The sequence below is a fragment of the Ranitomeya variabilis genome, chromosome 1 (assembly GCF_051348905.1).
Source record: "Ranitomeya variabilis isolate aRanVar5 chromosome 1, aRanVar5.hap1, whole genome shotgun sequence".
NCBI classification, from domain to species: Eukaryota; Metazoa; Chordata; class Amphibia; order Anura; family Dendrobatidae; genus Ranitomeya; species Ranitomeya variabilis.
In genome coordinates, this window is record NC_135232.1 from 95,830,959 (window position 1) to 95,846,362 (window position 15,404).

The 15,404-nt window shown below is 44.1% G+C and overlaps 1 protein-coding gene across 8 annotated transcripts in view; it reads left to right on the plus strand.

Moving 5' to 3' along the window:
- The first annotated feature begins 894 nt into the window (after positions 1-894).
- ERBIN (erbb2 interacting protein) overlaps positions 895-15,404 on the plus strand; it is a 222,141-nt gene continuing 207,631 nt past the window's right edge. For 3 of the 8 annotated variants that reach the window (XM_077286353.1, XM_077286379.1, XM_077286405.1), the window contains exons 1-2: positions 895-1,081; positions 1,360-1,629. The gene's annotated coding sequence lies outside the window, so the exon portion shown is untranslated. Of the gene's footprint in view, positions 1,630-15,404 lie in introns of all 8 variants that reach the window. The other 5 variants (XM_077286343.1, XM_077286388.1, XM_077286370.1 and 2 more) reach the window with 3 other exon arrangements.

Consider the following 15,404-nt stretch of genomic DNA (forward strand, 5'->3'; position numbering starts at 1 on the left):
TTGCACTTGCTCCTTACTTATCACATTTTTTGTAACAATTATCAACGTATTTGATCTTTATTATTAGAACCCCCAACACTTTATCCTCCATAGGCTGGTCCGTTTATAGTGTGCACAGTGTCTCCACACACACAGAACAATCTCTTGTTGTTCTTTTGTTTCTTTTTTCATTCATGTTTTTATTATTGATTCAAATAAAGTATTCATACTTTTAAAGCTATAGCTCTTTCTCCTTTTTTGGATGTATATTTGTTTATGGTAGCTGCTTATTCCTCCTTTTAATGAAAATAATATTACAAAAGTACCAGTGTCATAACTTGAAGCTCCTGGGCCCCAAGTCAAAGCTTCCAATAGGGCCTCAATTATCGTGGATCTATAGTATTGGTATCAAAGGGACATTTGGGCTCCTCTGGTGTAGGTGGACTGCAAACCCTGCACCCACTATACTTACTCCCAGGGGTGGTACTGTCTCCTTATCATCCTATATCCAACCACAGCCTTTAGGATGGCTTGTCCCCCACCTCAGTGTAATTGTTTCCACCTTTCTCCTGCTGGTTACATGGCTAGGAAGCCTCCTCTCATGCTGCACCTTACAGCTGCACAGCCAAGGCAGGAGAGGGGCATTTACTGCATGTGTACACTAACTAGCCAGGGTTAAAGAAAGGGTGAGACAGGGTCATGGCCAGCTATGTGACCTCTTCTAATTCATGTCCCCCACCCCCAGGCATCTCCTCCACTGTGCCCACCCATTCTGCACCCTGGCATCTGGTCAGAGCTGGCTGCAAACACCAACCGTTGGGAGAAGGCAACCTGGAGCTTGCTGGTAGGAAAGGCTGGAGATGTGAGGAGGAGGAGGTGACAACAATGTTACTAGGTGCAAGAAACATGTTGCAAAAAGGGGAAACAGAGGAAAGGGAAGAGACAGAGAAGTGTGACGCCTTAGGAACTGGAAGTGAGAGTAGCAGAGAGAGAGAGAGCCAGCCTCCTGAGAGGAGGGGAACCAGAGACAGAGGGGGAGGGGAATGTGGCAGCAGTACAGGGGGAGGAGGAGGAGAAGAGATACTGGGAGAGTGCTGCCTGTGTGAGTCTGTGTGCTGGGTGCGGCTCCATAGTGCGACATTCTACCCCCAACTAGCACCCTAGTGACCCCCCACTCACATCCAAGGACCTAGGGGGCATTCAAGGATCCCAGCACTGAGAATCCACCATCTCCAGACCCCTATATCCCTCTCCAAGCTGTGTGCCCCCTCCTCCCACCACCACACTGCACACTTCTCATCTCCTCCCCCCCCAAACACTTTTAATCCCCCCTTTTAAGATTTTTTTTTTTTAATTCTTTAATTGCTCCTCCTCCTCCAGGAAAAGAAAAGAACAGAATAACCTGCATGAGCAGAGAGAAACTTCATCTGTTATTTCATCTGGAAGTTCTACATTTCTTTTGTGTGGATGATTTCGAGCTGGGAATTCATCTGGATTGTATTTCTGGGAAAAGCTTACGAGGAGGGTTTTTTTTAAAAGGCAAAGCATTATCTTCTAGTGGATTGTTTTTAGAAAAAAAATAGTTTTATTTATTTTTTTAAAAAGAGAGAACAGAAAGGAAGAAGAATCAAGTCTTTGGAACAGGACAAGGTGGGTGCTTGCAGCCTGGTGGCAATCGCTACTTTGTTTCTATAGAGTTTATAGTTTGTGTTTGTTTTGTAAATAGAACGTGGTTATTTGTAATTAATACAGAAATCTTATCCTGATGGCTTATTCCATGCACTGCGGGTATGTAGGGGCTTGGGATATCATATATGTGGGCATAAGCAGGGGTGGCCATATCATTGGTGCAACCACACAGGGGCCCAAGAGGTAAGGGGGCCCATTTCTACCTCCAATGCAGGTGGAATTGTGCATTATGATGAGTTATTGGACTGCAAAGGGCCCATATATTGTTCTTGCACAGGGGCCTCTTCTGTCTGTGTCCGCCGGTGGGCACCAGGTAGGTTGGTTCTGTGTCTTGGTTATGATTTTGGGGAAGCCTCATATCGTCCACTCCCATCCTGTTGCGGCCCACTTGTAATGTTTAACATGAAATGCCTCCCTGGCGTTTTGGCAATGAGATGTCACTTTTTTAAGAGCTCTATTTGTCCTGAAGCAATTTACACAAGACAATGGTGAAGTTTATAATCTGGATTTGGAGGTGCAGTAATGGGCTCGTGTGTGGCGCCTCTATTACAATCGCCTTAGTGTTCCTCTGTTATTACAGTCCACATGGTTCTGCCATAATTTTGGTTTTCTCTGTTGATTTATAGATTTTGTGAAGGGCTTTGCTGCTCGGGTAATAGAAATGAGCACAGTGGAGAATGGTTCAATTGTTGTCCAGTTTTTATGATCTGGTTGTTGCAAAACAAGACCTGATGGTGAGATTATAGATTCGTCACTTTGCAGGTTGCTACCTTTTCCAAGGCCTTGGCTGTCTGTATACATTGGACCCAATCCACTGTGGTTGTTGCACTGGTGTTGCTTAGCAGGCGAGATCACATATGGTGCGGTAGCTGCTGCACTTTCTGGTGAGCTGTTATGTTTTTTTTTGCTGCTGCTGTCATGCTGCAAAATTTTATTGGTTGTAGCATGGCTTCTTGTGTCGCCAAGGAAGACGTGTGATTGCAGATTGGTGCGCTTGTTGTCTGTGTCTATACACGCACCAGCAGTTTTGCAGATCTGCAATGTCTGGGCATGATGTTATATCAAAATACTGATCTATCATGAAAAAAAAAAATCAAAAAAGTGCAAAATGAATTAATTTAGGATGAAAAATGCTGACTCTATTGCATGATCAAGGGTTTGCTTCTGTTTTTTGATGTATGAAGCTTGGTGTAATGCTGTCAGATGTAATCTGAAGCCATGGAAACTTTTTTTTTCCATCTTGTCTATAATTATTCCAGTAGAGGCCTGTCGGACTCATACGTGACCTCAGAGAACATACGTGTGCATGTATCTTTATGATGATTTATGCTCCTTTTTTATTCCTATTTTATTCTCGCCTCTTTACCTCTTTTTTTTGTGTTGTAAAGAGACAGTTTTCAACTATATCTGCAGGAGCAGCAGGGGGTAGTAGTCCCCAGATTAATCCCTCTGCCTTGTCTTTACACACAGTGGAGCTCTTTGTTCATTCCAAGACCTGCACATCTGAGTCTGGTCCTAATCAGACAACATTATGTCCTACTGACAGTGCCAAAATGTTCAATCCTCATTTTAGACACAGTGGATCGCACTCCGGGCACAGAGCTTATAGATCACGACTGCATTTATGTATCGGGATATTGCTTCTATATTATGAAGTGGGTGCAGCGAACTATCTGGGGAATTCTGCTGGGTCTAGTGATCCTTGTAACAAGGTCAAACAAGTACATTTATTTATCCAAGGCCATAAACTATTGACATGGAAATGTGCCTGGAGAACCAGTTGTTTGGACTCTGGTCATAAAGTCGGTCACTTTTGGTGGCTCTAGAGAGACAGCTGGTGTGATCTATAGATGACTACATTCAGGGCCAGCAATATGTCAGCACTGCAGTCCTGCTAGACTCCATGGGATAATGCAGTGGTGGCCATGTGGCTAAGCCTATGTACATCTTATCAGGCGTATTTCAGCTGCACCATGCCCTATACCTGTTGTGTAGATCTTAACGGGAATCTGTCACGGCAGATAAGCATTTCCATCATGAATGATAAAGTCTAGACATCCAGTTTAAAACAATCATAGAAATAAATATATTCGTATAAATAGGGCAGCACAGGTAGAAGTGGCCAGTACAAAAGGCCACCAATCCAGTTTATCCTCCAGACTTTAGGACAAAAAAATTAAGATACTGCCAGCATCTAATAATCCAACTTTATTGGCACCAGATGTGAACAGCAGTTAGGGGCATGCATGAGTCAATACGTGGTGGACTTGTATCGGTGTCAAACAGATTGGATTATTGGATCTTGGTGCATTCTCTTCATTTTTGCATGTTCAGATATCCTCTAGATCCTTTTTTTCTTTTTCAGCACAATCCTACATCATGCAATATGGCTGTAGTTCTTCAAATCACCGGCACTTAACACAAGTAGTCGGTCATTTGCATTTTGAGCGCGAGAACTAGAAATTCTAGTCTCTGAAGTAATCTTCCTTCAAATACATTCTCCAAACTTTATCTAAAGACTATAATTACACCGGCTTCTTCTGTAGGTGGTAAAGTAAGATAATCCCTCCTAAAGGTACCGTCACACTAAACGATATCGCTAGCGATCCGTGACGTTGCAGCGTCCTCGCTAGCGATATCGTTTCGTTTGACACGCAGCAGCGATCAGGATCCTGCTGTGATGTCGCTGGTCGCTGAATAAAGTCCAGAACTTTATTTGGTCGTCCGATCGCCGTGTATCGTTGTGTTTGACACCAAAAGCAACGATACCAGCGATGTTTTACACTGGTAACCAGGGTAAACATCGGGTTACCAAGCGCAGGGCCGCGCTTAGTAACCCGATGTTTACCCTGGTTACCAGCGTAAAAGTAAAAAAAACAAACAGTACATACTCACCCAGCGTCATACCTCCCCCAGCGTCTGCTTCCTGACACTGACTGAGCGCCGGCCCTAAAGTGAAAGCCGCTGTGCTGTTAGGGCCGGAGCTCAGTCAGTGTCAGGAAGCAGAAGCTGGGGGACGCTGGGTGAGTATGTACTGTTTGTTTTTTTTACTTTTACGCTGGTAACCAGGGTAAACATCGGGTTACTAAGCGCGGCCCTGCGCTTAGCAACCCGATGTTTACCCTGGTTACCCGGGGACCTCGGCATCGTTGGTCGCTGGAGAGCGGTCTGTATGACAGCTCTCCAGCGATCAAACAGCGACGCTGCAGCGATCGGCATCGTTGTCGCTATCGCTGCAGCGTCGCTTAATGTGACGGTACCTTTAGTTCTATACTGTCAGGGCTTGTTGGGCCACTGGCAATGATGTAGGTGCTTTGGGCTACAGGGGTCCTCGCTAAGGACAGAGGCACATGCACCACCACAATCCATGATCCAGTCTGCCCCAGAGAGCTAGTCTTTCACTACTGATCCCACTGAAAAGAGGAGAGCTTCATAAATAGTCTTCTATCCTCCGCCCTCTATGTACCCCGCCAGTCCTCTGTCATTAACATCGGCATGGAGTGTCAGGTGGCCACTGCAGCCAGTCAGCAGACACCATTTGTTAGAGTGGGAAAGGCTGGTTCGGAGGGAAAAGTGAAGGCTGCAGCCCATCAGCGACTGCTGCTAGACTCCAGAAGTGACGTCATATTCTAATGTCATGCCACCAGACTGCCTGGAAACACCGCTCCAACAGACCTGCAATGGGCCCATTTCGGGAGGAGGGTATGAGTTTCATCTGGCGCACTTTAGCATTTGAGAAGGGGTTACCCAAGAGTTCACAACCTCTTTAAAGAAAGGGAGGCTTCACTCTAAACTAAGTAAGGAGTCAGATCTGTTGATAAATCACACATTTGCAGCGTATGATTGTATCTCTTAAAACGGCCTCCTGCGGCACCTTTCCAATAATAAGAGGGCACAGTTTGCAAAGTACTGAAATCGGAAGTCCAGCATCTCTGTTCACTTCAATAGGAGCTGAGTTTGTGTCTATTCCAGCTCCATACACTATGTACATCTGGCCTCCAGGACTGATAACCACCTATACCTACCTGGATCTACAGTGCCTGACTATCATGAACGAGCATTCACAAGAACGCTTGTTTCCCTATACTGTAAACTGGCTGCCAATTGCCCGACAAACTAACAAAATGCTGGTTCGTCAGGTGAAATGATTTCTAGGCAGGCTTAAAAAAAAATCCTTGTTCTCTGCAGCACATCGTTCTGCGTAAACATGATGTGCTGTAGGGAACAATAACAACGATCTAGGATTTAAAAGGCTGTTAAAGGGCAACCAATCAAGGTACCTGTGTAACACCACAGTTGGGTCTTGTAAACCTGCCTTAAATGGAACCTGTCACCCCCAAAATCGAAGGTGAGCTAAGCCTACCGGCATCAGGGGCTTATCTACAGCATTCTGTAATGCTGTAGATAAGCCCCCGATGTATCCTGAAAGATGAGAAAAAGAGGTAATATTATACTCACCCAGGGGCGGTCCGGGTTCGTTTCGGGTCCGATGGGTGTCGCGGTCCGGGGCCTCCCATCTTCTTACGATGACGTCCTCTTCTTGTCTTCACGCTGCGGCTCCGGCGCAGGCGTACTTTGACCTGTTGAGGGCAGAGCAAAGTACTGCAGTGCGCAGGCGCTGGGAAAGGTCCGAGAGGCCCAGCACCTGCGCACTGCAGTACTTTACTCTGCCCTCAACAGGTCAAAGTACGCTGGAGCCGCAGCGTGAAGACACGAAGAGGACGCCATCTTAAGAAGATGGGAAGCCCCGGACCGCCCCTGGGTGAGTATAATCTAACCTCTTTTCCTCATCTTTCAGGATACATCGGGGGCTTATCTACAGCATTACAGAATGCTGTAGATAAGCCCTTGATGGCGGTGGGCTTAGCTCACCTTCGATTTTGGGGGTGACAGGTTCCCTTTAAGGATTGGCTAATCAATATGTCAATCCCAGAAACCTATTAAACAATGGTTCTCATGGATTTTGATACATTTTATTTGGAATAACCTTTAGGCCAACCTCACACATCTGCGTTTGCAGTACTTGTGGTATCTGTTTTTTTTTTTTCCACAGATCCCAGACGTACCCTTTATAACCTATGCTGCTTAGCACATGTCCGTGTTATATGGACCTTGTGTCCTTACAAAAAACACAGCAATTTTTCCCAGCAGCACGGATGACCGGGGCCAATACAAGTCTATGGATCTGTGAAAAACCCGTACAGCACAGGATGGCGTCAGTGTAGGGCCTGAATGCTGCACGTGATTAACGTTTGCAAAGTACAGGAGAAGTTTCTCACATACGTGTTTTGCATAGACGTGTGTAGGAGGCCTTGTGTTCCTCCTTACGGAGTACAAGCTGACGGCTGGCCATGGGTGCCATGTGATTGGGAGCGTGGTCATGTACATCAGGCCTTGGCTTTCAGATACTGGGCCGACTCCTCACCACGTTCCTTTATCCGTTCGGCCCTTGGTCTCTCTGCCGCTATGATTGTGCTGTAGATCAGTGTTGCCTTTACTTGTTGACCTAGGTTATTTCTCATCATATATCCTGGTGCTGTTCTTTATGATAATTTGTGAATATTAATGAATGATCTTTCTCCAGCAAACAAACAGTACGAGAGCCACGATTTTCCATGAAGCTGTTTGACTATGATAATACTCCAGAATCAGGAGAGGTGATCACAATGCCGGCCTGGTGATTCAGCTCATCGCTATTCAACCTTTTTCCAATTCCTGTAAACTTTCTGAAATCCGTCCTTTATCCTTATTGTTTGGAACATACATTACCAGTTAATCCCTTATTATGGTGGAAAGGTCTTAGGTTCCTTAAAGAAGAACTCCCGTAAATCATAGGCTGGAGTATTGCCAGTCTCCTCACCCACGCCGCTCATGAGATTTGTTCATGTGTCCTATCTGCAAGAAATAGGAAAGCAACAAGAATGTTTCCCTACTTTATACAAAAGAAGAAACCCAACTGCTTTGTGAATCCAACCTTACTTGTGTTCGGTCACCTAGTTGCTCCTGTGGACATGAAGAACCTCACGTGGTCAAGGGTTGCCTCTTTGCCATTGCCCCGGGTTGTTGTTGTTGACAGGCTGCAGCCAATCACTTTGTTCATACTGAGCACCTCAGCATCACCACTGAATGATTGGCTGCAGTGGTCACATGTGCTGTAGTCTTGACAAGACTGGGGGCAGTGGTGGAGAAGCCACAATGAACATGACTGGTCCACAATACCTGCCAATCGCGGTACAGATATCAGTAGTCGCGACATCGCCGGCATTCTCGCCTCCCAGCTCAGAAGTGAGAATACCCCCTTCACTGATAAACATTATACAGTTAAGTCCATATATATTTGGACAGAGACAGTATTTTACTAATTTTGGTTATAGACATTACCACAATGAATTTTAAACAAAACAATTCAGATGCAGTTGAAGTTCAGACTTTCAGCTTTCATTTGAGGGTATCCACATTAAAATTGGATGAAGGGTTTAGGAGTTTCAGCTCCTTAACATGTGCCACCCTGTTTTTAAAGGGACCAACAGTAATTGGACAGATTAAATAATTTTAAATAAAATGTTCATTTCTAGTACTTGATTGAAAACCCTTTGTTGGCAATGACTGCCTGAAGTCTTGAACTCATGGACATCACCAAGCGCTGTGTTTCCTCCTTTTTGATGCTCTGCCAGGCCTTCACTACGGTGGTTTTCAGTTGCTGTTTGTTTGTGGGCCTTTCTGTCTGAAGTTTAGTCTTTAACAAGTGAAATGCTGCTCAATTGGGTTGAGATCAGGTGACTGACTTGGCCATTCAAGAATATTCCACTTCTTTGCTTTAATAAACTCCTGGGTTGCTTTGGCTTCATGTTTTGGGTCATTGGTCGTCGTTTCATACAACAGATGGACAATCAGTTTTGCTGCATTTGGCCGGATCTGAGCACACAGTATGGCTCTGAATACCTCATAATTCATTCGGCTGCTTCTGTCCTGTGTCACATCATCAATAAACACTAGTGACCCAGTGCCACTGGCAGCCATGCATGCCCAAGCCATCACACTGCCTCCGCCGTGTTTTACAGATGACGTGGTATGCTTTGGATCATGAGCTGTACCACGCCTTCGCCATACTTTTCTCTTTCCATCATTCTGGTAGAGGTTGATCTTGGTTTCATCTGTCCAAAGAATGTTCTTCCAGAACTGTGCTGGCTTTTTTAGATGTTTTTTAGCAAAGTCCAGTCTAGCCTTTTTATTCTTGATGCTTATGAGTGGCTTGCACCGTGCAGTGAACCCTCTGTATTTACTTTCATGCAGTCCTCTCTTTATGGTAGATTTGGATATTGATACGCCGACCTCCTGGAGAGTGTTGGTCACTTGGTTGGCTGTTGTGAAGGGGTTTCTCTTCACCATGGAGATTATTCTGCGATCATCCACCACTGTTGTCTTCCGTGGGCGCCCAGGTCTTTTTGCATTGATGAGTTCACCAGTGCTTTCTTTCTTTCTCAGGATGTACCAAACTGTAGATTTTGCCACTCCTAATATTGTAGCAATTTCTTGGATGGTTTTTTTCTGTTTTCGCAGCTTAAGGATGGCTTGTTTCACCTTCATGGAGAGCTCCTTTGACCCCATGTTTACTTCACAGCAAAACCTTCCAAATACAAGCACCGCACCTCAAATCAACTCCAGACCTTTTATCTGCTTAATTTAGAATGACATAATGAAGGGACTGCCCACAACTGTCCATGAAATAGCCTTGGAGTCAATTGTCCAATTACTTTTGGTCCCTTTAAAAACAGGGTGGCGCATGTTAAGGAGCTGAAACTCCTAAACCCTTCATCCAGTTTTAATGTGGATACCCTCAAATGAAAGCTGAAAGTCTGAACTTCAACTGCATCTGAATTGTTTTGTTTAAAATTCATTGTGGTAATGTCTATAACCAAAACTAGAAAAATGTTGTCTCTGTCCAAATATATAGGGACGTAACTGTATGTGGGGGCTGCTAACCTTTCATTCCCATTATTTCTTATACCTGTGTTTATTTGCAGGGGCAGCACGGTGGCTCAGTGGTTAGCATTGTTAATTTGCAGCGCTGGGATCCATCTACAATGAGTTTGTATGTTCTCCCAGTGTTTGCGTGGGTTTTCTATGAGTTCTCCGGTTTCCTCCCACACCCCAAAGACATACTGATAGGGAATCTAGATTGTGAGCCCCATCGGGGACAGTGAGGCCATGTGCACACGTTGCGGATTTCTTGCAGAAATTTCCTGAAGAAAACCGGAAATTTTCTGCAAGAAATCCGCATTTTTTTTTTTGCGTTTTTTTTCCGTTTTTTTCGCGTTTTTTTAGCATTCTGCAAGCGTAATTAGCTTGCAGAATGCTAAAGTTTTCCAAGCGATCTGTAGCATCGCTTGGAAAACTGACTGACAAGTTGGTCACACTTGTCAAACATACTGTTTGACAAGTGTGACCAACTTTTTACTATAGATGCAGCCTATGCAGCATCTATAGTAAAAGATAGAATGTTTAAAAATAATAAAAAAAATAAAAAAATGCTTATACTCACCCAGACATCTCATCAGCGGCGTCCGTTCGTCTTCCTATAGCTGGTGTGTGCGCGCAGGACCTTCCGTGACGTCACGGTCACGTGAGCGGTCACATGACCGCTCACGACCAATCACAGGACAGTGACGTCATCGGCTAGGTCCTTCGCCGCACACCAGCTACAGGAACCGAACGGCAGCGTGCAGCGGTGAGGCGGGAACACTGCGCGGGACATCGAGGGTGAGTATAGGACTGTTTTTTATTTTATTTCTTATTTTTTGACCAGTTATATGGTGCCCAGTGCGTGGAGGAGAGTCTCCTCTCCTCCACCCTGGGTACCAACCGCACATAATCTGCTTACTTCCCGCATGGTGTGCACAGCCCCGTGCGGGAAGTAAGCAGATCAATGGACCCCTAGGTGTGCGGAATCCCTGCAATTCCGCATTTTTAATGAACATGTTGCTTTTTTTTCCGCTATGCGATTTTTTCGCGGAAAAAATCGCAACATTTGCACAAAAAATGCGGAATACCTTGTAAATAATAGGAGGCATATGTAAGCGTTTTTTTCGCGTTTTTATCACGTTTTTATAGCGAAAAAACGCGAAAAAAACGCTAAAAATCCTGAACGTGTGCACATGGCCTGATGATAACGTTTGTAAAGCGCTGTGGGATTAATGGCGCTGTATAAGTGAGTAAAATTTGCTTTGTTGGTCAGATTGGATACAAATCTCCCCATCTGACCCGCTCCTTTCCCCTTTGTTGTTCTGCAGTGTCACGGCCATGGTGCATAGTATAGAGCCCTGCAGCTCACTCATGTCCCTAAGGTCCCCAGCCTCTGTAGGTAGTGACTACTTCCATAACTATAGATTATGTAGAGCGACAGAAGATATGGCTATTTCCTATACTGCTTTCTGCCGGCAGCTGGGGGCACGCGGGGGGGACCGAAGATCACATGTGGCTCTCAATTTACTTTTTAGGGAACATGAAAAACTAGAATCCTGTATGAAAGTGTCTCCATTTCTATATGTTATACTACAGAACAAGACTTGCTCCAGTAATAAGGCTCCAATGTGACATCCCCCCAGGGCAGGATCTGAAGAGTTGGTAAATTTAATTATTTTAAAGGGATTTCCGTGGCTGACATTCATACCCTATTAGTGATGAGCGAACGAGCTGGGATGAGGTGTTATCTGAGCATGCTCGGGTGCTAATAGTGTCTTTGGCATGCTCGAAAAATAAGTCTGAGTCCCCGTGTCTGCATGTCTCGCACATGTATGGATTGCCTAACCTTATCCGAGCACAATGGCTCATCACTGTAGCCTATCTCTAGGAAAGGCTATCCTTATCGGATCCATGGGGGGTTGACTCCCGGTGCCCCCATAATTGGCTGTTTGAAGGTACCATCCGGGCTTTGGCCTCTTTTATGCTTCTCAGGCACAGCTGTGTTGTTAGTAGTGGATATCCCAAGTAGTGACGTTCACTGGAATGGGACTGATCTGAAATACCCGGTACAGGGACCATATACCTTGTATAGTAGTGCAGGGTAAATGCTGATGGGGACCCCCAGCTTGTTAGTGCTGCAGCCCCTTTAATCAGTTGGTAGGTGAGGGTGCCTGGGCTCTGACTTCTATCTCTAATCTGGAGGTTCTGTCTTGAGAATAGGTGATCAATGTTAAAGTAATTAAAAAAGAAAAGTTTAATCCACATGCAACGCTGCGTTCCTTTTCTGCAGGTATCTGCGCCAAAATTACTTACATTTTCTCCGATGAATTTTCTGACCTTTTTAGTTGCAGGTTTTTGTATTGCAGGAACGCTGGGATTCTGCAATTGTCAAGGCAACTGTGTTTTTAGCATTTTTGATCAGGATCGCCATAGAAGCGTATAGAGAGAAAAATCTCCCAAACCGTATAAAAGTGGGCACGGGTTTTCATGAAACCACATTCACTTTGCTAGATTTGTTACTGTATTTGCTCTCATTGAGTATTCGCAGCAGATTTTTTTTTTTTTGTTGACAGGAAAAACGCTGCGTAAAATACTTTCCATTTTGACCAAGCCTTTTTTTTTTTTTTTTGCATTTTAAATTGTATTTTTTTTTTCCCATTCATGAGTGAAAAATGCTACAAGAACTGACATTCTGCAGAATTGAAAAAACACTTTGGGGGGAATCAAATCTGCAAGGAAAAAATAACCAGCATGAGGTTTCTGAAGTGTAATTTTCTGCACAATGAAATTCAGCGTGTACTCCATGTGTGAACACGGCGGTCATTGTCCTATACGTATTACCTGAGTGCTGTAGAAGAAGACCTCCGGGAGAGCCGTCGCCTGTTTATCTATCAGTGCCCTGTTGTTGTTGTGGCATTTGCTCCCGTAGCTGATCGCCCTCGTGCCCTCTGTGTCACATCTTGCTGGGGTTTGCAGCCTCGACACATTCTGATCACCTGTGTGATGACTTGTTTTATTTTGCAAGTAATTTTCCTTCCCTTGCACTTGTTCATAACATCTTACAGTGTGATCAGTATGGTTCCTCTTTTTTGTACTGCATTTGCTTATTTTGGGGTAAACTACTAATTCTAGCACTTGTCTGGTTTTTTTTTTCTATTCACGGACTTCACATTTGTATTGCATGAGAATTTACTAATTTGATAAGTAGCTAAACTATTAAATATTTGTGATATGTTAAGGGGAATCTGTCAGCAAGTTTTTGCTATGTAATCGAAACAGGGCAGAGACCCTGATTCCAGCAATGTATCAGTTACTGGGCTGCATGGTACAGTTTTGATAGAATCCTTACTTTCTTTGTTGCTAATGTAGCAGTGCTCAGAATGCTGAGCTGTGTATAACCCCGCCCACACCACTGATTGGTAGCTCCCTGTATGCACTGCCAATCAGTGGAGGGGGTGTAGTCACACAGTAGCTGGACTGGCTTGCAAGTGACACCTAGTCCTCTAGTGATAAATTCTTGCTGATAAAACACTTATTGTATTGAAACTACAGCACACAGCCCAGTAAGTGACACATCCCTGGAATCCGACTCTCTAGCCCTACGTTATATTAAATAGAAATAACCTGGTGACAAATTCTCTTTTAAAGCACCTGTTTAGTACTGTTATTTTCTGGGGGTCCAGTCCCTAAATTGCACAACCCCCCACTGTGCAAAACAAAGGGTCAAGAGAGGTCAACATATCCTTGAGGGCAAGCAGAGTGATGTATGGGCTCAATAGAAAGTCTGTGGCTCCATACACCACTTTTCTTGAGCTGAAGTATAGGCTGAACGCTCTGATTCCTTTGGTCTAAGGCTAGGTTCACATTGCGTTAGTGCATACGCTAACGGACTGCGTTAACACAATGTCCAAAAAGGGATCGCGTTTAGCTAGTGCAGATGCCCGATCTGCGATAGCGAGAACGGACCCAAAAACGCTGCAGACAGCATTCGAGGTCTGTCACAAAATAGCGGCACATCGCTAACGCATGCCAAAAATGGCATGCGTTAGGGATGCGTTACATACATTGCGGTCAATGGGTGCGCTAACGGATCCGTTACATTGCGTTAGTGCCGCTATGTAACGGATTCCGTTAGCGGATACCCACTAACGCAATGTGAACCTAGCCTAAGCAGTCAGTGGGGCTCTTGCACCCATATTGTTTTGGATTTATTTGTCCTGTATTGTGTGATTGCACACATGGACAAGGTAGGACGACTTATTTGGGATTTTCCTGTTCTAAATATTACTGATCTAGTGATTTGAGGATCATCACTGATTCTAAAAATGGACGATACAGAAACCAAAGAGTGATTACTTTCCCTGTGAACACCTTTACCTGCCACATGTACCATGAATGAGACCAGCAAGTTTGGAAGAACATTGGATCCGATATTTGCAGAGATGGTGTATATGCCTACAGGAGGGGCCTAGGAGGATAGTGGGGCCGAAAAGACATAAGCGACACCCCCGGTCATGTATTTCACAATGCATTGGTTTCGTTCTGCTCACGTTTCAGGCTAGGCACATATTTTATTTCATTTCCGCTTTCTCCGTTTATCAGGTAGAAGAACTGGCTCTCCTAGGTTCACAATTTCATCCACTGGTCACATGGGCGCAATTTGACCAACTGCAATTTTCGACTGACTTGATTTTCTCTAGTATTAAAGGGAATCTGTCTGCAGGTTGTTCCCACTTAATCTGAGATCCGCATGATGTAGGGGCAGATAACTTGATTCCAGCGATGTGTCACTTACTGTGTAACCTCTACCCCCACCGCTGATTTCTGCCTATGCAAAGTGTACACTGAAAGCGGCCAATCAGTGGTGTGGGCGGGGTTATACAGAGCTCAGTATTTAACCCCTTAGTGACAGCCAATACGTCTTTTAACTGACCTAAGATATAAGGGAATAGCCTCCCCATACAGGTGACAGTCCAGCAGCTGTCGGCTGTACACTATAGCTGACAACTTGCTGCATCAGCCACAATCAGTGTTTGCACCGTCCATATCTGTTTAACCCCTTAGATGCTGCTGTCAATAGTGACTACATCATTATAAATGGTTAACAGAGTGTAGGGGTTTCCTCTTTATCCAAACTGGTGACCTCAGATCATTATTTTGTGGTCCTGATGTTTGCGATGGCAATTCACGACCAAATAGCGGCCTTACAGTCTAACAGCTCTAGTAATCTGTTCAGAAGTTAGAGGCATTTAGGTGGTAAAAATACACATTTTAATTTCTGTCATACCACTTTGCATTAATTCCTGTAAAGCACCTGAAGGGTTAATAAACTATCTGACAGCAGTTTTCAATATGTCTAGGGGTGCTGTTTTTAAAATGGTATCCCGTTTGGGGGTTTCCCAATATATGGGACCCCTAAAGTCACTTCAAACATGGATAAGTCCCTAAAAAAAATAAATTTTGTAAATTTCCTTGAAAAAATTTAAAATTGCTGCTACATTTTTAAACCTCCTAAAATGCTAACAAAATAAAATAACATTTTAAAAATGGTGCTGATGTAAAGCCGACATGTGGGAAATGTTATTTATTAATGGTTTGCTGTGGTAGGACCATCTGGATTAAAGGGATAATCATTCAAATTTAGAAAATTGCTAATTTTTTAACATTTTTCTAAAATTTTTGTTATTTTTTATAAATAAGCACAAAACATATTGATCTAAATTTACCATTATCATAAAGTATAATTTGTCACGAAAAAACAGTCTCAAAATCAC